Below are 8,988 nucleotides of genomic sequence, written 5' to 3'. Positions count from 1 at the left end.
ATGTTGAGATATATGTTCAGGACTATTTTTTTTAATTTGAGGTTCATGTGAAATAGATTAAGAAACTCTCTTCTCACTCCCACTTGGATCAAATTCCCTAGATACATTTTCAAGTAAATATATTAGACGATTTTGAACAATAGAATCATCTTAATCCTCAATTTCATAAAAAGACAAATTTTAATTTATCTCTCCCCTGGTATTAAGTCTTATCTATTGAGAATATTACTCGAGTATACAAAATTTTTAATCTAATAAAAGAATTAGATCAAAAGATTACTCGATTACATGAGACATTTTACTCGATTATAAGAACTAATTTTTTGAATTGATGAGATATCACTACATTACTCGAGTAACAGGAATTTGTATTCGGTTAAGGAACTTGATTTACTCGATTGATCTATATGCATTACTCGATTATTTTTACTATCATATATTAATTTTAATACACTATTTTGATTGTCATCATTTATAGAAATTATCTTATTTTTTCATCAATTCAAAACTTTAACAAATGAACAAATTACTCAACAAACCAAAATGCCTTGCAGCAGTAACTGTACGACGTTGTAACGCCCTAGCTTGACAATCTTTCCCTGTTGGTTGTCGCCACGCTAAATAAATAGCATATCTTTGGTTTGAGCCCAGCATTTTTGGAAAATTTGTGATGAAAGGAATTATGCATGGAACCAGAGTTAATTAGAATTATCAATGGAGCCTTACCAATTTGTGAGTGAATTCGCATAGTTTGGGGGGATTGAGCTCCAGTCAAGGCATGTAGAGAAATCGATGATGTCTCATATCCACCACTATTGTCTTCTTCTTCCATAACTTTCTCGATCCCTTCTTCAACTTCAATGAAGAATAGCTTTTTGCACTTGTGACCCATTGTGTACTTCTCATCAAAATTGTAGCACAGCTTTTATTCTCGTTGCTTTTGGAGACCTGCTAGAGAAAACTTACATACCAATAAAACTCTTTCTTGGTTGGTGCCTCTAGAATCGCCAACAGTTAGGGTGCTCCATTGGGTATTGGAGTTGCAAATCGGATAGGAGAACGCTAGGTTAGTTAGGCTCCTCATGTCTTCTGGGTTTTGAGTTCATAAGCACAGGCTAACTCGATAACAACAGTTGAACTTTGTGGGTTTTGGGCTCTCACATCAACTCACAACCCATCCTTCAACCTACTAATAAAACACTCAGCTTCTTGTTTGTCTGTTAAGGTGTCAACTTGTACTAGAAGCCTCCAAACCGAGTTTGATAATCGAAAACAATACCTATATGTTTAAGCTTACATAAGCCTCCAAAGAAATCTGCATATTCAGTAACAACAAACCTCTTTAGCAGTCCCACTTTCATTCCTTCCTAAGTAACTAAGTGACCTTGATTTTTGCCTCGCTGGTACCATAATTAAGAATCTTTTACTAAGTGGTAGGTTGCTAACTTGACTTGATCTTCTAGTGTTGTCCCTTGGAATTCGTAGAATTTTTCCACTCGAATAAATCCATATGGTCAAATCTTCTAAACCGTTGTAGTGGGAAAATTCAAGCTTGGGATGTGTTACCCAGCACCACCTTGTCCGTGTAGTCCCCAATTCCTATTATTCGACCATTTTTCCGATAATTCTAATCGAGACTTCATTACCCCCATTAGTTCTTCCATCTGCTTAAGAAGTCTTTCTTGACCTAAGCTCAAGTTCTTTGTGAGAGTTTCAAGTCGTTGGAGGCGTTTCTCTTCAACTATCCCAGGCTTTGATATCAAACTATTATATACTTTGTTGATGGCATGATCATGGCCACGTCCTCGTCCCAACCCTCAGGCTATGATGTTGAGACATAATGAATTAGCAAAAATGAAAGAATTTGATAGCAATAGTCAAGAGACAAGCTTTGAATTTTTTTTTTTTCTCTCCCATATCCATTGCATATCAAGAGTGAATTTTATAGCAAAAAGACTTTAATATTTTAGGGAAAAACTAGCAAAAAAGCTAGAAAGTAGGAACTAAATAGTTCGTGTCCACTAACTCCTGCTAACCCACTAATTTCACTGAATACTGCTAACCCATTATACAATCGAAAAAATCTAAATTAATAAACTGAAATTAAACAAAGTAAAGTGTTGACACATAATAGTTATAGTATGTGGCGGAGATAAGATTTGAATTTAGGAGCAATTTTACACTGCTCGCATATTGAGAGCTTACTAAAGCCAAATTTGCACGATATTTTGACTATCAAAATATCACCATTTTTTAGAGCAATTAGGAGCAGGTTTTATCAAAAGACATGCCTCTTTCTTTCTCCTTCAAGCACAACCTCCTTCTTCCTCTTTCACGCATAGCCTTATTCCTTCTTCTTCCTCGCCAACTGCCTCATTCTTTCTCCTTCCTCCTCGCCGACAGCCTCTCGCCACCACTAGTCTGAAATCTCAACTCGCCTATAGTTGAACCGCCTTTGTCCCCACCCGCCATCGTCGCTAATCGTATCGCCTTTGTCTCCACCCGCCACTGACAACAATGTCGAACCTAGGTAAGATTGACCGCTAGTCTTTTACGTTTTCTCTATGGCCTTTTGTTTTGCTAACAGATTTTGTTGGTTGTTATCTTAATGAATGCACATTTTTATCTTACGTTAATGGCTGTTATTTTAATGGATTGTTTTATCTTATGTTTATGGACCTAGGTAAGATTGTTTTGTTATTGGATTTTGTTTTGTTGGTTGTTATCTTACGTCTTCTCTAGGCAAGATGCTTGGTTAAATGTTAATAATGGCTTTCTTATGGTTTGAGCCCTTGTTTATTATCCAAACATTTTAGTAAGATGTAAGCCCACAAACTATGTGAATTTAATTCATTATACATATAAAATTAACCATAACTACTCAAGACTGCCAAATGATACAAATTAATAACAGATTTAAATTAACAACTATGTTATTAATCTGTCATTAGTATTTTGATTATATTTTTAGTATAAAAGTTATGTAAGAATATTTGTTCCTATTTTTGAAAGTAGTCAGTAAACGATTTGAATCATAAATTACTTTGATCATATTTTCATTTTGGTTTATGATTATATGAGTTTTTGAATTAGATAGATTAAATTCTTGATTTGAAATTCAATAGGCTGATAAATTTGTCTCTTAGATCAATTTTCGTATGCTAACGAAGAGAATGTAGTAGTTTCTGACGATGAGATTGAAGTAGTGACAGACAATGAATGCACATCAGAGGACGAGGAGATTGTGCCTATGGTTAGGATGAAGTTTAGGGATCATAACGAGATTTTTGAATTTTACAAAACATATGCTTATAGTGTGGGTTTCCCTGTTAGAAAAAGAACTTCAAAAAAGGGTAGTGATTGGTCATTAAAATATGTGACATTTGTTTGTAGTTGAGAAGGCCTAACAAATAGTGATACAAGTAGCTTGTTCAAGCCTCAACCAATCAATAAAACATGTTGTTTAGCTAGACTGACAACTGTGATAGGAACATGGCGTGTTATCAAAGTCATTTTGGAGCATAATCACAAAACAAGTCCTTTAAAATCTAGGTTGTATCGATGTAATCGACAATTGAGTGAACAGGTAAAACGAAAGCTTGAAGTAAACAACATAGCTGGTATTCTAATACACAAAAGTTACAATTTAGCTGTCGTTGAAGTGGGTGGATATAAGAATATATCATTTGTTGAAATGGACTGTAGAAACTACATTGATAAGATTAGGTGATTAAGACTTGAGAAGGGAGATGCAGCTGTGATGCAAGTCTACTTTTCAAAAATACAAGCACAATGTTTTGATTTTTTCTTTAGTGTGGATTTTGACGATGAGTGTCGACTAAAGAATGTATTCTGGGCTGATAATAGGTGTAGACAAGCATATAAGGAATTTGGCGATATGACATTCGGTACCACGTACTTGACGAATAAGTATGACGTGTCGTTTTCCCCTTTTGTTGGTGTAAATCATCACGAATAGCCGACATTGTTTGGTTGTGGTTTAATATCCAGTGAGGATACTGAGACTTTCATTTGGCTGTTTAGGACTTAGCTGGAGTACATGGAAAGTCAGACGCCCATTGGTATAATAACTGATTAGGATAGGGTAATGCAAAATGCCATTCAAATTGTTTTTTTCGAATACGAGGAATAAATGGTGTTTGTGGCGCATACTTAAGAAGTTGCCTGAAAAATTTGGGGGCCACTCTCATACAGGTTCAATACTCTCGACTATGTATGAAGTGGTATACAAATCACAACATCTAGAAGAATTTGAACGAGGTTGGGGTTTATTGATTGATATGTACACATTGCATGACAATGTTTGGTTGTACGAGCTTTTCAGAGAACGAGGCCATTGGGTACCTTATTATTTGAGAACAAGTTTATGGGTTGGGATGCCAATAACGTAACGGAGTGAAAGTATGAATTCGTTTTTCGACTGGTAAGTGAACTCGAAAACCTCATTGAAGCTTTTTGTTGAACAGTATAAGCAGGCTTTGAGGTGTAAAGTTGAGAAAGAGTTCTAGGCATATTTTGAGTCATATTCACAGATGATACCGTGGAGAAATAGTTCCAAGAGGTTTACACAATTTCAAAATCCAAAGAATTTCAAGCAGAGCTCACTAGAAAAGTGTATTGCGATATTATCTCTACCGAGGTTTGTTATCTTGGATCTAGGTATGAAGTCCAAGAAGATATCATGTTCAACGAAACAAAGAAGAGAAAGAGGTTTACGATTATGTTTGAGGGAGAGAAGTGTCACATTGTTTGCAGCTATCACTTGTTCAAGTTTTGAGGGATACTTTGTAGGCATGCTTTTTCAATATTTATTCGAAACGATGTGGAATTTATTCCCGACAGTTATATCTTGAGGAGATGGAGGAGAGATGTGTGTAGAGCATACACAAGGGTTAATATCAATTACAATGATTGGGTTAGCACTCCTAAGCAGGTAAGATACGATCAATTGCAAAGTTTATCTGCCAAGGTGGAAAATTTGGTAGTAGATGATGAAGAACACACCTAAGAGTTCACAGAATTGCTCAAAAATCAACTGAACAATCTAAGCATATCGATACTAAAAACAAGTTGTGGCAGTAATCTCCTTTCCCAAGGCAGTGTTCGAATCTCATCTGATTGTGGCGAAGCTGGAAGGACATCATACGGTCCCATTTCGGATCCACAATGCACGAAAACAAAGGGAGCTCCTAGAAAACTTCGTCAAAAAGGGGCCATTGACAACGAGTACCAATAAACGCAAGGTATGTTTACAACTCTATTTTAGTTATCTATTATCTACTGAAATAAATGAGTACCAATAAATGTTCGCATATAATAGCCCATACTATTTTTTTGCACATGTAACTTCAGAGTTAAGCAAAGGAAAACGCCCAATGGAAAATAATGCACAACCTGGTCAAGCTCTAATACAAACAGCAAAAGATGCAGTAAATCCCATGCTAACCCCACTCACTTACTCACAACTGTTGATGGTGCGTGATTGTTAGATCGTATACTTATATATTATACTTTGTCATTTTTTGTAGTTAAACTAAAATTTGTTATCCTCTTTGTAGGGTGCTAACTATCAAGCTTATAGAGTCAATTGGATGCCGACTTATGGAATAAGTCAACTATTTATGCCAACCTATGTGCCACATGGATGTCCCAAGGAAGACGAGATGGGGATAGAGTTGATGAACACCGATTTGCTTAAAGAGAGGTTATGTTGACCAAATTCCATCAGAAAAGGAAGGAAAATAGTTTGTGCTTAATCATATCTATTGTTTTTGCTCTTGCATTGTGGTTAAGATCACTAGTCTATATTGGATTAAATTGATTTCCTAATTAATTTTGCAAATTTTTCTAGATAGATGTTGAAATACATGTTAATAATGTCATGCCAAAGTCTTACACTCTTGGAAACCAATTTCATACTTATTTTTGGCATATAAATAGTTGCTAATAAACTATGTTTTTAATTTAATTTAGTTAAAAAACTGTTGGGTTCACAAAGCAAATGTTATATTTCTGAATTTAATTTAATTTAATTTAGTTATATCACACTACTAACTATTTTTTTTAATAAACTATGTCAATGGGTTCACATCACACTGCTTTTGAGTTTATTAATTTAATCTTTTCTCATTGTCTTTTATTTCTTTATTGCATCTTGCGTTTGATATTGTCTTGATTCAAATTTAGAGATTGAAATTTTGGTTAACTTTTTGTTTTGGTGTGCCATCACTGCAGTCATAAGAGATATTGAAGACAGTGATAAGTTATGAGGAGGACTGTATCAGTGAAGGTGGGAAAAGTTCTGAAAATGGGTCAATTGAAGTTGTGTTGAAATGATTGTCATGAGGGAACAAAGACGAAACTAAATTTATTTTTTCTATTAGAATATTGTATGTTCTGAAAAATAGTTGTTTAACTGTGTTGAAATGATTGTTATGAGGGAACAAAAACGAAACTAAACTGAGTTTTTTTTAATTGAATATTGTATGTTCTGAAAAATAGTTGTTTAACTGTATTGAAATGATTGTCATGAGGGAACAAAATGACATGTGAGTATAGTGAAGCAAAATTTAGTGCCAATTTCCATGATTATAAGATACATACGGAAGACAAAGAGGAAGTAAACTCCTCATAATATGCACAACTACAACTAAAATAGCCCTCACCTACAACTTTTATATTCCCTTTCCTGTGCATAGTTCCATTACCCTTTCGAATGGTTATGTTAAGGGATATCTCCACGACGTCTTTATCACTTATATGTGCACACATTTTCAATAGTCAAGCTAAATCTTCAATGTCGACCTTATTGCCTGATTTATTCGAGCCATGTCCACTTGATTCCCTTTCATCCCACTTAAAAAATCCACATTTCTTGTCACAAGAGAAGAACAACCTCCCTTGGTTCGGTGACATCTTCTCCACCTCTAGCCATCTTACAAATCCCTGTTCACAGTTTGAGTAACACCATTTTTTCAGGTAGTCATCTAACTAATGCCCCGACTGTCTACAACTATGGCATATTTCGTAGTTCTTTCTCATCGTTATTGTTAGTTAGAGGAAAAATACCTTCATACGTTTATTGATAGCCATCATCTGCTTTTATACAAGTCATATCCAGAAAAATTCAAAACAAACTCCAACTAACCTTCCTTAAAATCTGGAAGAACCCTATCCATAATCTTCTATAACTAATATCCCTTAGTCTAAATTTATTCAAAAGAAAATTAAACAACCTTCAACTAACATTCCTTAAAAACAGGAAAAACAATTGACTAAGTAAAAACTCATTTCATTAACACTCTTCCTTGAGATTTTTCTATAAGACTCCTAATTGTGCCCTTAAATCTTCAAACCTTGACTTTTGTAATCCTTTAGTAATAATATCAGCAAGTTGTGCCTCTGAATTGCAGTGCTCTAATTTGATTTCCTTATTTTGCTCAGCTTTCCTTAAAGCATGAAACTTCACCTTAATATGTTTGGACTTGCCATGAAGAACCGGATTTTGAGCCATAGAAATTGCAGACTTGTTGTCAACCTTAATAACAAATGTTCTTTTACATCCATCTCCAGATCAGCCATTATTTTCCTCAGCCAAATAGCCTGATTTGCAGCACCCACTGCTGCTACATATTCTGCCTTAGCAAAAGATTGTGCAACAACATCTTGTTTTTTTGAATTCCATGAAAATACACCTGATCCTAATGAGAATACAAAACTAGATGTATTCTTCATATCATCAATACTCCCTACCTAGTCATTGTCAGAGTACCTTTGAAGCATGCCATTTTCTATTGAACTATACCAAATACCATAATCTGCTCTTCCTTTAACGTATCTCAATGCCCGTTTTGCAACTCCCAAGTGAACTTGGCTTGGAGATTGCATAAATCTTGATAACAGGCTCGCTGTATACATCAAATCAGGCCTGGTAGCTGTCAAATACAACAAGCTACCAATCAAACTCTTATAAACAATAGGATTAGCTTTCTTTCTACCTCCTTCCTTAGATAACTTCTCATTGTGTGCCAATAGAGTAGCAACAGCTTTGCATCCTTCCATTTTGAATCTTTTAAGAAGATCACGGGCATATTTTTCCTATGAAATGAAAATTCCAGTTGAACTTTGAAGAATTTCCATCCCTAGAAAATATTTCATCTCACCCAAATCTTACATCTCAATTTTTTTTTTTCCATCGCACCCTTAAATTCTTTTAACATCAATTCATCATTTACCGTTACCAACAAATCATCAACATAAAGTGATACAACTAGCAGCTTTTCCTTTTCCACCTTTCTAACATATAATGTAGCTTCATTTTCACTCCTCCTGAAACCACAATGAGTGAGATAAGTATCTATCTTGCTATACCAAGCCCTATGTGCTTGTTTTAGCCCATACAATACTATATAAAAGCTCGTATACCATTTCTTCTGTGCTAGAAACTTCATAACCCTCAGGTTGCTCTACAAAGATCTCCTCTTACAATTCACCATTTAAAAAAGCTAACTTTACATCAAGGTGAAAAATCTTCCATTTCAATTTAGCTGCTAAAGCCACCAAAAACCTTATTGTGTCATGCCTAGCAACCGATGCAAAAGTGTCACTAAAATCAATTCCAAGCTATTGGGTATACCCTTTAACAACTAACCTTGCCTTTAGTTTGTTCACTTAGCCATTTGGATTTACTTTAGTTCTATAAATCCATTTCATCCCTATCACATTTCTCTTCTCTCTTCTTTTGATTAGTTTCCAAGTTTTATTCTTTTCAATCATTGTCATTTCTTCATTCATAGCTTGAATCCACCCTTTTGATCTTGCAACTTGAGTGTAAGAAGTTGGGTCAGGAAACATAGCATTACACTTCTCATATATTTTAGCTATAGATCTGGTTCTTCTTCTAGACAACTCATCTGAATCTTCACTTGAATTTTCATCTTGGCTCACCACTTCAAAATTTGAATTTTC

At 34.9% G+C, this 8,988-nt stretch overlaps 1 long non-coding RNA gene across 1 annotated transcript; it reads left to right on the top strand.

The window, feature by feature from the left end:
* Window positions 1-1,569: 1,569 nt before the first annotated feature.
* LOC127807427 (uncharacterized) lies at window positions 1,570-5,943 on the top strand. Its single transcript, XR_008024684.1, has 3 exons — window positions 1,570-5,264; window positions 5,374-5,495; window positions 5,580-5,943. It is a non-coding gene; the product is annotated as an uncharacterized LOC127807427 (long non-coding RNA).
* Window positions 5,944-8,988: the final 3,045 nt, after the last annotated feature.

The sequence above is a fragment of the Diospyros lotus genome, chromosome 8, assembly GCF_014633365.1.
Source record: "Diospyros lotus cultivar Yz01 chromosome 8, ASM1463336v1, whole genome shotgun sequence".
NCBI lineage: Eukaryota > Viridiplantae > Streptophyta > Magnoliopsida > Ericales > Ebenaceae > Diospyros > Diospyros lotus.
Note: the sequence above shows the minus strand (reverse complement) of the source record. Positions and strands in the feature narration are given on the sequence as shown.